Here is a 14,480-nt window from a genome sequence, read left to right on the forward strand (position 1 = left end):
TCTTCAAATCAGAAATATTTACTTTACTTCAGACATATATTCATGTGTATAAAATACTTAGATGAAAATTTAAAAAAAATTTCTAGAGTTGCAGTATGAACACTGTTATGTGAGAAGAAATTATGCTGGTAAAGTAAACTTTGCTGCTGCAGTGGAGTATAGTTACAAATATTTTGTAGAATTAAACAGAAAATCAGCTAACTATCCTGATATAAAGCTGCAAAAAGTAAAAAAAAAGTATTGTTTTTTGCTGTATTTGACATGATTTTATAGCCAAACAGTCTGAGCTATCTTTCGATTGTAGTACTTATAATTTTGTTCATGTGTGCTTTCTAATAACACAGTTTGTAAAGCAACTTTACAAATTTAAAAGCACATTCTATAGCTCCTATATCTCACACGCTTCTATATCTCCTTTTGGGTTTGTTTATTGATATACAGCTAATTTCTATATTTTAAGAGGGCTCGTGATCCTATTAACAATTCTCCTTGTTTAATCCTGAAATCTTATGCGTTTAAGCAGATAAATAATATTCTCAATGCAAAATAAATAAAACTGATTTATTGTGTATGTGCTCAGTCTCAGATTACTTATCATTGCATAATGTAGCATATAAGTCTGTACTGAAACCATCTTTGTTACCTAAAGGGTCACATGTATTAAAAGTGGTCTAAAAAGAAAACTTATAACATTTTTAGAAATATGTTTTTAGAAGATTGTTTTGAGCTAATTTAGATCTTTTTCGATCTGTAACATCATGTTGTAACAGTGCTAATGACTGCCACTTTGTAGTGGTTGGGAACTGCAATTATTATGTGTTGAATAGTATATTTGATCATCTTTGTAGTGTTTTTATGTGTTAAATATGGTGTTTCTGTCAAAATTACTTGTAGTATGTTTATATAGTTAATTTTGTTCCAGCATATTGAGTTTGTGGCTTTTATGTGGTATGATATAGATTTTTATGTAATAATTAGTATGTCAGCATGTTTGGTGAGCATCTATAATGTAATTAGAAAAGGGTGATTTTGTTGTATTTTCAGAGTAGTAAAAGTATATCCAAACTTCTTTAAAATATGTCATTAATGACAGTGTAACTTACAACGTCACTGATGAAGGAGATCACTCAAAAATGGCTTTGAAAAAATTTTCTGGTAACATAATTCATTATATAAAGGAATAAAGAAATTATCCATGAAATTAACCCATAACCTTTTGAACAAAAATATGCCAAAAAAAGTTGTTAATAAATTTTTCACCACATTTTGTCATGGTGATGTAGAAAAATAATTTATTCCTTGTCACTTAATGATTTACAGTTTATAATTAAGTGGATGAATTATTTATTTACTTTATAGTGTACATTTAATGGCTTGTCACATAGTTAAATAAAAAGTATTTACTCTAAAACTGATAAAAAATTAGATTTACATCAGGACATAAATAGATAAATCTATTGCCATTGTAAAAAAACACTAGCAAATAGGTCACAAAAACTAAGAACAGTATGATATCACATTGAAATTGTTTCGGTTTATCTGATCATTACAGTGCCTACGAATAAGATAATGAAATAATCAAAGGATAATTGAATGCCACTGAAGTAGTATATTATCCAGGTTCTGCATCAAAAACAAGATATACATTAAAGAAGGCCTGATGCAGAACCTGGACATCTGTTTCCAGCTATACATTAAATAATCCACAGGAGATTTTCAAAATTTTTCAACCCTCTCTTTCACCATACATTTTAATCAAAATCCACTCTTTTACAAGTAAATTTAACAACAAAAGCATCGGAAATATACGTCCAGGTTCTGCATCAATTTCTGTGGTTCGTTATTTAATGCATTTTATTATTACGTGCACTTTAACAAAAAAAAAAAAAAATATTTTCAATGTTAAAAAATTAAATTATCTAACAGCGCGGCCTTGAAGATAAATTTATGTGTATGTAGGTTGTTCATTTCTCTTTTTATACGAATGAAATAAGATAATACTACTACATTTGACTTAGGATCTATTTTTGATCGACTGGTTGTTTTATTACATTACCAGTTAATGGTGAGTAAGCAACTATATTATCATATATCAATAAACAGTACGCACTTGTATTTGGCTTGAAATTCTCTTTGGTTTCAACTTTAATTTTCAAATCAATAACACCTATTTTTACAGATTCACCTTATCTTTAATCTTAAAATATGTATGTTTTTTATAATGTTTTAATCTTTATAATCTGAAAATGTGTATGATGAATCCATATTTTTATAATATAATTTTTTAAATTCAACAAAAAAATTATACATCATCCCCTGAAATAATGCCCTGAAAAAAAAAAATTATACCCTGAAATTCTTCATATGGATATTGAGTTGAATTTATCATTGCATTAATACATATATATTAGTCATGTTACATGAATCAAATTCTGATGCGTCTTTCATAGCGTTTACCTTTTCTATCAGTTTGGAAACCTACAATAACATATAGCAGTTTATCTAATTGTGACGATGGTGTCACATTCCATATCAAAGAATTTGTTTTAGGAAATGCTTTATTTTCATAAAGTTCCCAATTTCTAAACGTCATATGTACCTCTTTATTTTCATCTCTCAATTTAACTAATTCCAATTGATATTCAGGCGTGGTCTTTAAACATGGTACAACTCAGACTATTTCTGTTTATTCTTGTTAAGATTTATGATCTGAAACTGTAGCACGTATCGCGTTTACGTCGTTTCAACACTAATTCTTGTCTATTGTTTGTGAGTATTCTTTTATAGTCAGCAAAACCCATCAACATTGATAATGGTATACATAAGTAAAATTACCATCATAATCTATATCTATTTTATTTTTTCATTAACCCATCCAGCTCTTTCAGATGATGAAATTAAAGAATTTGTCACTGAAAGGGCATTTTTCATAATCGTTGTCACGTCTACATTTCTTGTTATGGCTACTTGTTGGCCGTTAATAAGACATTGTATATTATTGTTGAATAAAAATGCACCCACAAAATTAACTAATTCTGAAGTTGTTGGTTTTTTCCCGTTAGCACCTACAAGCTTTCCATAAACAAGCAAAAAACTATCGCCTAGAGTAGTATACACATCTGATTGATTTATTAGTATTTTAATCGACTGACCTACATCAAGGCTATTTATAAATGGATAATGGTTTGTGGTATTGTTTGTGCAACCTTGTGAACGTTTAAATAAATCGTTATAGAATCTATATAAAAAAAAAATTTAATTTTTCATTTCAATAATGTATTGCTTTTAATTTGCCCTCAAAAATTTTAAAAATCCTAGAGATTTTAATTTTATAATTCTTTCTTCAATCAATTTATAAAGTTTTTTAGTAATAAATTCATCACTTTCATATGTAAGAGACATTATCTATCTATAGTAAAATAAAAAAAAATCAATTACAAATAGTTTATTTGCATTGTCCCAATTCTAACAACATGCTCACTCATTCGTTGCATAGATTTAATAAATTAAATCTAATTTTTTTTTTTATCTTCAGTCATTTGACTGGTTTGATGCAGCTCTCCATGATTCCCTATCTAGTGCTAGTCGTTTCATTTCAGTATACCCTCTACATCCTACATCCCTAACAATTTGTTTTACATATTCCAAACGTGGCCTGCCTACACAATTTTTCCCTTCTACCTGTCCTTCCAATATTAAAGCGACTATTCCAGGATGCCTTAGTATGTGGCCTATAAGTCTGTCTCTTCTTTTAACTATATTTTTCCAAATGCTTCTTTCTTCATCTATTTGCCGCAATACCTCTTCCTTCGTTTGTCACTTTATCCACCCGTCTGATTTTTAACATTCTCCTATAGCACCGCATTTCAAAAGCTTCTAATCTTTTCTTCTCAGATACTCCGATCGTCCAAGTTTCACTTCCATATAAAGCGACGCTCCAAACATATACTTTCAAAAATCTTTTCCTGACATTTAAATTAATTTTTGATGTGAACAAATTATATTTCTTACTGAAGGCTCGTTTCGCTAGTGCTATTCGGCATTTTATATCGCTCCTGCTTCGTCCATCTTTAGTAATTCTACTTCCCAAATAACCAAATTCTTCTACCTCCATAATCTTTTCTCCTCCTATTTTCACATTCAGCGGTCCATCTTTGTTATTTCTACTACATTTCATTACTTTTGTTTTGTTCTTGTTTATTTTCATGCGATAGTTCTTGCGTAGGACTTCATCTATGCCGTTCATTGTTTCTTCTAAATCCTTTTTACTCTCGGCTAGAATTACTATATCATCAGCAAATCGTAGCGTCTTTATCTTTTCACCTTGTACTGTTACTTCTCTATGAATCATGAGACCTTGCCGTTGGTGAGGGGGCTTGAGTGCTCAGGGATACAGAGTAACTGGACCGAAGGTGCAACCATATCGGAGAGGTATCTGTTGAGAGCCAGACTAAGGAATGATTCCTGAAAGAGGGCAGCACCTCTTTCAGTAATTGTTAAGGGCGTGAGTCAGAATGACTTAAACGGCCATATCAACATCCCTCAGTACCTCAGTACTCAGAGGAGTACTGCGCAGCTGAAAGCAATGGAAAACTACAGCTGCTTTTTTCCCAAGAAAATGTGGCTCTCTGCATTTTCATATAGCAACAACAACAACAATATAATATTTAATATTGTTTCCTTTATATTTTTCAGCTTGAAATTTTATAACATTAAATACCTTATCTTTCATACCCGTTAAAAATTCATAAATATCTATGATTTTTATCGCTAACATTCCACGTTTGTTTTAATAAAGATCTATCTAATGCTAGTTTTATTTCTGCAATCACTATACACAACAACAAATCACAAACTGATACATCTTTTTTTTGTTTGTGTTTCAATTCAAAATACTGTTCAATTACGTTTTGAAAAGCGCTATCAATAAAAGATTTATTTTCAACAAAAAGTTTTTATTTTTACCACAATGATTTTAAAAAAAATCTTTTACCGGTAGAAACAAAAATAGATTTATCATATTCACAATTTAATTGAGTAGTAAATTCTATGGGAGTGTATATTAAATATAATTTTCAATATCATATTGTATATTATGAAAGAATATAATTAAACCGTATTTGTTGGGTAAAATTTAGTAACAGAATCCCAAACTATTTGGGTTAGATAGGTTAGAATCATTTGATAATTTAACTTGCTCGAATTTCATAGTTTTGTCTCTCGTTAAGAATATTTAATTTTTACTAAATAATATTTTATATATGTTACGACTAACAAGATCACAATTAGATAATTTAATTTTTTTCATTAATATACATATTTAATTACAATATATATATATATATATAAACAAAGAAAGAAACTATATATATGTATATAAAACATCAATAAAATTTCAAGAATCAGACCATTATATAGATTCATACATAATATTATCTTATTTAATTGGTTTGAATGACCTACATAGGTACAGATATCAACCCTGCTGGTAGATAATTTTAACATTGAATATATTTTTTTTTTTTTGTTGAAGTGCATATAATAAAATATATTAAATAACGAACTATGGAAATGATGCAGAACCTGAACGTATGTTTCCGATGATGAATATGCGTTTAATGAGAAATTTATTAGTAAAAGAGTAGATTTAGTGAAAAAATATGGGATGAAAGAGAGGATGAGGTGAATGCAGAAACATACATTAGAGTGCATTAAATAACATACTATGGAAATTGATGCAGAACCTGGACGTATGTTTCTGATGTGTTGTTAAATTTACTTGTAAAAGATTGAATTTTGATAAAAATATATGGTGAAAGAGTGGAGTTGAAAAGATTTTGAAAATCTCCTGTGAGTTATTTAACGAATAGCTGGAAAGAGACGTCCAGGTTCTGCATCAGGCCTTCTTTAATGTATATCCTGTTTTTGATTCAGAATCTGAACAAAATATATTTCATTGAAATGCAGTGTGGGCATGATTACCAACGTAGATCTGACAATACCTGATAAGAACTGATGTAAACAGTGATTATGTTACCGTAATTCTATTTATTATTATTTTATTTTTCATACACATAAAAATTAAGATCAATTAAACAGTATTTTTGTAGAATTATAAATATTTTTATTTTTAACACACATATATATACATATATACAATTTTTTATGAATTTTATTGAACATGTTTTTGTGCTTAAATGAATATTATAATTGATAAAACCACCTGTAAATACACCAAATAGCAAGTTTAATATAAAACTTCCACTTAACTTCAAATGAGTTTATTGAATCAAATAGATTCATTATTAAACTATAATATACATTCATAACTTAACTAGAAAAAATCGGACCTACGGCTCGCCCAAAAATTCACATGCTCTTTTACAGCTCTTGTATAGGCACTGTGGACTGCAGCATTACCTGTTTTCACTTGATATAATCGATAACATCTAATATAACGAGTCCGTTTTTCTTTAATTCTTTCTTTATACTTGTACAATATATAATACTTAAGCTTAATATCAGTAGCCATCCCCCAGTTTATGAAAGAGATACAACAATTTTTGTATGGAACTGTTGGCTTCACAGTCCCAACGGAGTGGTGTTTGTTGTGCGCATGCGCACACAGGAAGCTGCGAGAGAGCACTGTCGCTCCCGCAGTGCCGACTCTGCCGTGCTGGTGGAAGGTAGTTTCTTTTTACTCCGCTTGTGTTGTGCTAAAAATCCTGTAGCATCTCCATAGTACAGCGATCTATATGGGAAGTGGCGCTGTCCTGTTGCAACCAGCAGTCACACTCATTCTCTTGCAGTAAGTATATGAACTGTTGGATAATTTCTTGGTAGATGGCAGCATCCACAGTTTTTTTAAAGAAAAAGAGTTCTGTTATTATTTATTGCCTTGAAACCGCACACCGTACACCTATTTTTTGTGGGTGTAGGGGAGATTAAAAAAAATTTGTAGGTTTTCAGTACCCCAGATCCGGGGTAGTTCTGACTATTAAAATACCTAACCAAGATGAAACCGTGCTTTATCTGTGAAGAACACTTGATCTAAAATGCCAATGTTGCCCCTAATGAAGTTCTTGAACCATTGCCGGTAGTGAACCTCTTTACCATAATCAACATTAGTCAGCTCATTAAAAAGCTGCAATCAATACAAATAAAATTTCAGAATTCTCCTCAGTGCAATGCGGGCTGAATCTACTGAAATATTATTTCCTGGCTTAGTCTCTGCAAAGATATATGATATGTTGTGACTGCTGTTTTAATGTCCTGTACGACCTCTTTCTTTTTCTGTTTAGCCTCCGGAACCACCTCAAGGTATTACTTCAGAAGATGAATAAGGATGATATGTACGAATATAAATGAAGTATAGTCTTGTACAGTCTGAGGTTGAAAATTCCTGAGATGTGTGGTTATTTGAAACCTAACCACCAAAGAACGCTGGTATCCAAGATCTGGTATTCAAATCTGTATAAAAGTAAGTGCCTTTACTTGGATTTGAACATTTGAACTTTCAACTTCGAAATCTAGATTTGCTATGGTGGGTTAATCGCTCCCATGGATCGGTCCGAACTGGAGGGTATAACTAAATCCAGGGGAGTGTATTTTTTACTCTAACGAGTCTCCTCACCTACTGGCATGGCAGGTCGGCTCCCCGGTCAGTTCTTTTGAGATTGTTATATGCCCACTCAAGTGTGAGATGCCGAGACATCCTTACCGGTTCGGGTCTTTTCAACCTACACTAACCCCCTGGAGTCCACAACCGTTCATTGAGACTGGCACACCGGAGCATGCCAGCCCTCGCGGTTGGAGCTATCCACCCTGACTCTAACAATCCCCTCAACCTCCTCTAGTTGTCCTTTTGCTTAATTATGTCTGTTGCAAAAAGTTCAACTGCCTTCCATCGTTCGACAGAATTCAACATATAATCTATGAGGGTTTCTGGTGTTAGACCTGATACACCGGCCCGAAATCTTTTAACCTCTCACTTCGGGCATATGATAACGGTATGCTCGACCGTATCTGGTTGTTCACAGAACATATATCTGAGAATTTCCTTCTCCCGAACCTCCTCAAATACTGTTCGAAATTACCGTGACCTGTAATGATTTGTGTCAAATAGTAACTGGTCTCACCGTGGATTCTTCCAAGCCAAGCATGCAAATCATATATTAGTTTCTTGGTCCAAGCGGCAATACCTTCATCTGCTCTCCATTTCTCCTTCCAGTCATCCATTGTTCTATTTCTTGCCTCGCCTTCAGGCTACACCATTATAGATATCTATTCTTTCCGGAACTTGAAGCTCAACCGGTGGTATAGGCGCAACCACGCGTAGCGCCTCGTATGATACAGTACGGTAAGAAGAGACCACCCCCCAACAACGATCTTCTGTGAACCTTCCGCATTCTATCTAAATTCCGTATTATATGCTGCACCCCCATACTGGTGCAGCATATAGCATTGAGGAGGTAATCATTGACATAACCAACCTTCGTTTTGACATTTTGGGCGTTCTTTGTATTGACATGAGGATATTAAATTTCTTAATTGTACGTTCAGCCTTTATGCAGTTCTCCAAGATATGTTCCGTGAATTTATAATTCTTATGCAATGTGATACCCAGATACTTTACGTGCGGCCTTTATTGAATCGGCTAATCATCAACCTTCAACTCAATAGGAGCAATCACTCTCTTGCCGGTCATCAAAGTATATACGCTCTTATCTGGCGCAAGCTTTAAATCACGTGTCCTTAACCATTGACCATTGACCATCGCTAACGAAGCATTTCCCCTCACTGCAACCTCTTTCTTCTTCAGTCTTGCCTTGGATTAAGAGAGCAAGATCATCGCCATAGGCTATTGTAGCCAAAACTTCTGGAAGCCTAAAACGGATAACATTATCATAAGCTAGGACTCAAATCAGGGGATACAGAGCCCTGGGGGGATTCCACCAAACGGCTGAAATTTGATCTTGCCCTCCTGAGCCTCAATGATATTCCATCACTCGGATAAATAATCGCTGACTTGACAACAGAGATATTGACTTATGCCTTTCTCCTGCATGGCGGCCGTAATTACCTACCATGGTAGCGAGCGAAACGCGTTCTTAATGTCTAAGGATATAAACAGAGGAATTCCACGTGTATGCCAAGTACCAGCTCTTATCTCTGTGGTCCAACTCATAACTTTCAACCGCCTGTGTGGCCGAACGGTCCTTTTAAAACCCAAAATGTCTTTCACTAATACCTTCACCGTTGTTGAGCTCCCTACTGAATCCGTATACATTATCACTCGTATACATTATCCTGAGCAAGTGATATCCTACAAGTGATGACCTGCGTCATCACTTGCTGTATGACTGTCTGTATCCTCCCCGGAGTCAGTGGCACACCTATCTCGATTTTGTTGATAACTTTAGTCACAATTCTCTCTGTTCCCTGCTTAGTCGGTAGAAGCACCTGACTCCTATCTGCAATATAAAATGAAGTATCTGTTAGTTCCAGCAACGTATCGAGATGAACACTTGCCGTATCTTCCGTCAAAACACTCTATCTGCTATCGAGTAGTGTTAAATCTAACACCGATCAGTGTCGCCTAACCTGGTATGTTGGGATCCCATCTTTAACACAATAACACCCCGTGACTTCGAGAAATTCAGTCAGTACTTCACTTCGACGGTTTATGGTACTACTACGTGTCACGATTGCTCTGCTGTTGAAGTCGTCGACATTATCACTCGTTTGGGAGATGTCGTTATTATCCCGTATAGCAAGTCCATGAATGCCTTGAATGTAGCAAACTCGATGTTTGGTGAAACATATGCTCCGCTGACAACTGCATTTACCAGTTCTAACGCTATGAGTCCTTTGCCACGACTTAGAAGAGTCCATACCAACCTGTCACTGACATCGAAGATAGCGACATCTCCTTCGCTATCAGAGCACCAACCAGCCCTTGTTGCAACATATTTGTTTGGTCGGAAGCTACCATTAGGTCAACACCTCGTTCCTTTGCTACCTCTCCTACTAGATCATGGGAGAGCGAACTTCTGTTGGCGTTAGTTAACAGAACTTTAATCATTCTTGGTTGAGTTTCACGGCACTCCTCCAGTGCGATGGTGCCCCTGCCTGCAGTCCAGGCACTTCTTGGGCTCTAAGCACGACGCAGTCTTGTGCCCTTTGCCCCCGAAATTAAAGCATAATTCTAACTTTTCAGGGTCCTTACACTCACTTCTACTATGACCGCTGCCCCAGCATCTGTAGCACCGATCGATATCTTCCTGAATGTAGGCCCTACAATGGACCCAGCCAATCTGTATTCTCAACTCTATCAACTTGTTGCGGCCCGTAGCGTAGTAACTATGGAAACATTTTATGTCTCACCATAAGCAGGTCGCACTGAGGATATACGGAACTCCTTTTGCTCTAACATATGTGCTATGGTATCCTTGATCTCTTGTTCAGTCGTCTCTGCATCTACATCTTTAGTTTGCCTTCCACCTCACGTTAACATATCCGCTTGCAGACCAGCTGCCTTGTCCCTAAGGGATGTTGTGAATTGTTCTCCATTGGTGATCCTTTTATTCTTATCTGTTACTGATCATTTTTTCCTTTACGAAGCGAAAGAACTTCACCCACCTCCTCCCTCGTGAGGGCCGCTTTCGTGGTTCTCAACAGATTAGTATATGATCTTCCTTTCACCGGTGGGTTGGAGCGTCTACTCGAGGCCAAACGCGTACGATCTTTAGACAAAACTTCATGCTTCTGCGATGTCACCTTAACCGGATCAATACGATATTTACACAGATAAATCAATATCTACTTACCGCAGCGCCGGCTCCCCCTCCCCTGGGAGGACAAAGACCGGCAGTTCTGATCCACTACAAATACGTCTTAATGCTCTCAATATCTCCAGTTGTGAGCCACGTTCACCATTAGATGAATCATTATAAACTCGAAATTTACTCCTTTGAATCGATTGAACATCCTCTCCCAGCAGTGACGTAACTTCTTGCATCACCACCCCGGGTTTAATGCCGCCGCTTTGTTTAGGATTTATCTCCGTCTTTTACTTCACAGCCAGGTCAGTGAAATAACACGTATTCACGTCAAATAGTCCACATTATTCAGCCGCATGACTCTATCACTTTTTGTTGCCGGCCAACGTCTCGGTACGATATCCACTAATTCTTCATCAGTCAATTCGCGTGCTAGTATACCACCAATTTCTGTTTCTTCCCAGGTTTCGGTAAGCGATGCTTGCGTGACTGCGACCAACGGGGGCGACATCTCTGTTAGCGCTTTTAGTCCCTTAAATATTCTCGCCAATTCCTTCTCGTGCTGTGAGATGTAACTAGCTAATCTGCTGCCCAAATGCTGCTTTAGGGTAAGCATTGCCAGCCCCAACTGGTAGGTGAGATCCTTCAGACTCCTCTCGACCATCTGTTCTTCTTCTAAGGACACCTTCTTGAGATCCTTAACCTTTACATTTCTCGTCTTCCTTCCAGACTCTTCTGACGGTGTCTTATCATCCTGCTTAGGTCAAGTCCCAGCGATAGGGAGGGATCCTCGTATTTGGATCTTGGTATAGTCTATTGTGGACTAAGTACCGCGATTTTTGCCTTTAGACGCCACCAGTGAAACTGAAAAACGTTTTGGTCATCACCGATGAACTCTGCTTTAAAATCCGCTTAATTTGATGCCCCACTCGATGAGGTACAGAGCTAAAAAAAGGGGGGGGACGGATTTTTTTGGGGGTAAGTAAAATTTATGATTACAAAAATACAATAAAAAAATTACGGTGGGAGGGGAGATGGGGGTCCGGGATATGTACCCCCAGAAATGAAGTCAAAAATTTGGGGTGGAGAGGGTCAGGGGGTAGGAGATCTAGGTTCAGATAGAACCAAGGGGGTTTTGGGGTTTTGGGCGGTCTGGGATGTGAGGATGAGGAGTTATAGGATGAAAAGGATATCCCTTTATAATAGCAATATTTGACTTAGAAACTTTGCTCGCCAGTGAATAGCAGAAAATATTTCAAAGTCCTTCTTTATGTGTAAAACTAACTTGTACTTTCTTGCAAAGCAAACAAACACTCAATAATAGACCTTATAACATATAGCAATAAGGTTGATGTAACAAAAACATTTATAAAAAACGAGTCGAACGTCCAACATTCAGATTAATCACTTTATATCACGCACCAATATTTTATCCATCAAAGCCGATCATCCAATCCAAAAAAAATCACCGAATATATCAACGAAAATTAGAAAAAAACACGGAGCATATTGATAACATGTCTTCCCTGAAACAGAGTTCTTACTCAACTATGGTGGGTTAACCTATACGATCTGCATCATAACTGACCTGTGTCTGGCATGTTTCTGGTCTAACACCAAACCTGTTTCACAAAATTTTTTTAACTAAATTCTGAATAACACTTATCACTTACGCTTCCTTTTCAAATTTCTCCCTGAACTTTCACCGTCATACAACATGAGATTTCATCTCTAAATAAGTCTTCCCATCATGAATATACGTTTTTCAACAGTTAACTGCTTTTAATAAACAACAATGCACAATTATGCAACTTTGTTCAAAAGCCAATACTCAACACAGACTAGCAATATTCATATGTGCAGGCAATATGTCTTCCTCACTCCAACTCCAGTTGTACCAACATCTTCAACATTATTTTAGCCATCTCACACCAATATATGCATTTTAACAAAAATATGCACTTAGTATAAACTACTGAGTGACGGTGCCTCTTTTAAGTTGAATGTATTTTACTATAAACTCAGTAATACATATTTTATAGATATTATCTTGAATATTGTAGTTAAAATAATTTTTGTTACTTTTCTTCTAAAAGAAAATCATTCTTTAGCAGACATTATAAATATTTGACTCCTTATTTTCATTTAAACACTACATTTTCCAAAATTTAGGAAAAAGGCTAAATAGGAGGATCTTTTGTAAGAAATGCTGCTTTAATTTATCAAAAATCGTTTACAGCAACTAGTTTGAATTTTTATTTATTCTATATTTAGAATAAAAACATTAAAAATAGATCGATAAAATTAATTCCCTCATGCGTTATTGTGTGGAGCATCAGTACACATTCTTATGTATATTATAAAACAGTGTATGCAAGTCTTTTCTTTATCAGTTAATGGATACAATAAAATTATTTATATAATTGAATTAATTTACATAAATTACTATTGATAATTTTTGTAATTTTTTTTAGATAAAATATAAAAACAAAAGGTGCAAACGAAACAAAGTAATAGCAATTACATAATGAAATATCACTGATGGCATAAAATACCTATTCACTCGCTTAATTTTTATTTTTTTCTGACAATTGTTACATTTCATATGATTTTATAAACGTATATTAATAAGTAACAAAATAATAATTCTCATGGTTTTAGCTATGTTTTTTCTCTTCTGCATGTAATAACTTAGTGACCATGAAATACTTAACGACAGTGTGTGTTCACAAATCATAAAAAGTATTAACCGTAAAGTGTATTCAACACACACCCACACATGCGTGCGTGCGCGCGGAGAACAGTGTTTTTTGATATATGTCTATAGGAATATTTGTTTTGTTTTTTATGAGCTTCCACTAACAAGAGTTTGGTTACATAATTTTGAAACATTGTATATTATTTCAACACGTATTATATACTATTTTTTATTATATTTGTTTTATAATACATCGGTTGGAGAACCTGGTTTTATCACTATTTTGAACCATCACTACCATTACCATCCATTACAAATTACAATTTGTACATTGCTACCATTACCATCACAAACAAACAGAAGTAGTAATATTATTCTCACAAAACACACTCCCATACCCACCAGAACAGACACACACACACACAGACACACAGACATAATAAAATAAAATTAATAATATTAAATAATTAATATTATTTAATATAATATAATAATAAGACAAAAATATGCAATATTTTTTGTCTGCGCCCCCCACGCCCCCCCCCACACACAGATGCGAAATATAATTTTATTAACGATTTGCTGATGATATAGTAATTCTAGCCGAGAGTAAAAAGTATTTAGAAGAAACAATGAACGGCATAGATGAAGTCCTACGCAAGAACTATCGCATGAAAATAAACAAGAACAAAACAAAAGTAATGAAATGTAGTAGAAATAACAAAGATGGACCGCTGAATGTGAAAATAGGAGGAGAAAAGATTATGGAGGTAGAAGAATTTTGTTATATGGGAAGTAAAATTACTAAAGATGGACGAAGCAGGAGCGATATAAAATGCCGAATAGCACAAGCTAAACGAGCCTTCAGTAAGAAATATAATTTGTTTACATCAAAAATTAGTTTAAATGTCAGGAAAAGATTTTTGAAAGTGTATGTTTGGAGTGTCGCTTTATATGGAAGTGAAACTTGGACAATCGGAGTATCTGAGAAGAAAAGATTA

The 14,480-nt window shown here is 34.8% G+C and overlaps 1 protein-coding gene across 1 annotated transcript in view; it reads left to right on the forward strand.

Moving 5' to 3' along the window:
• Positions 1–14,480, forward strand: part of LOC142318078 (cytochrome b5 reductase 4-like) — a 71,612-nt gene that overhangs the window by 21,427 nt on the left and 35,705 nt on the right. The window lies entirely within an intron of this gene.

The sequence above is a fragment of the Lycorma delicatula genome, chromosome 1 (assembly GCF_047948215.1).
Source record: "Lycorma delicatula isolate Av1 chromosome 1, ASM4794821v1, whole genome shotgun sequence".
In the NCBI taxonomy this organism is placed as follows: Eukaryota; Metazoa; Arthropoda; class Insecta; order Hemiptera; family Fulgoridae; genus Lycorma; species Lycorma delicatula.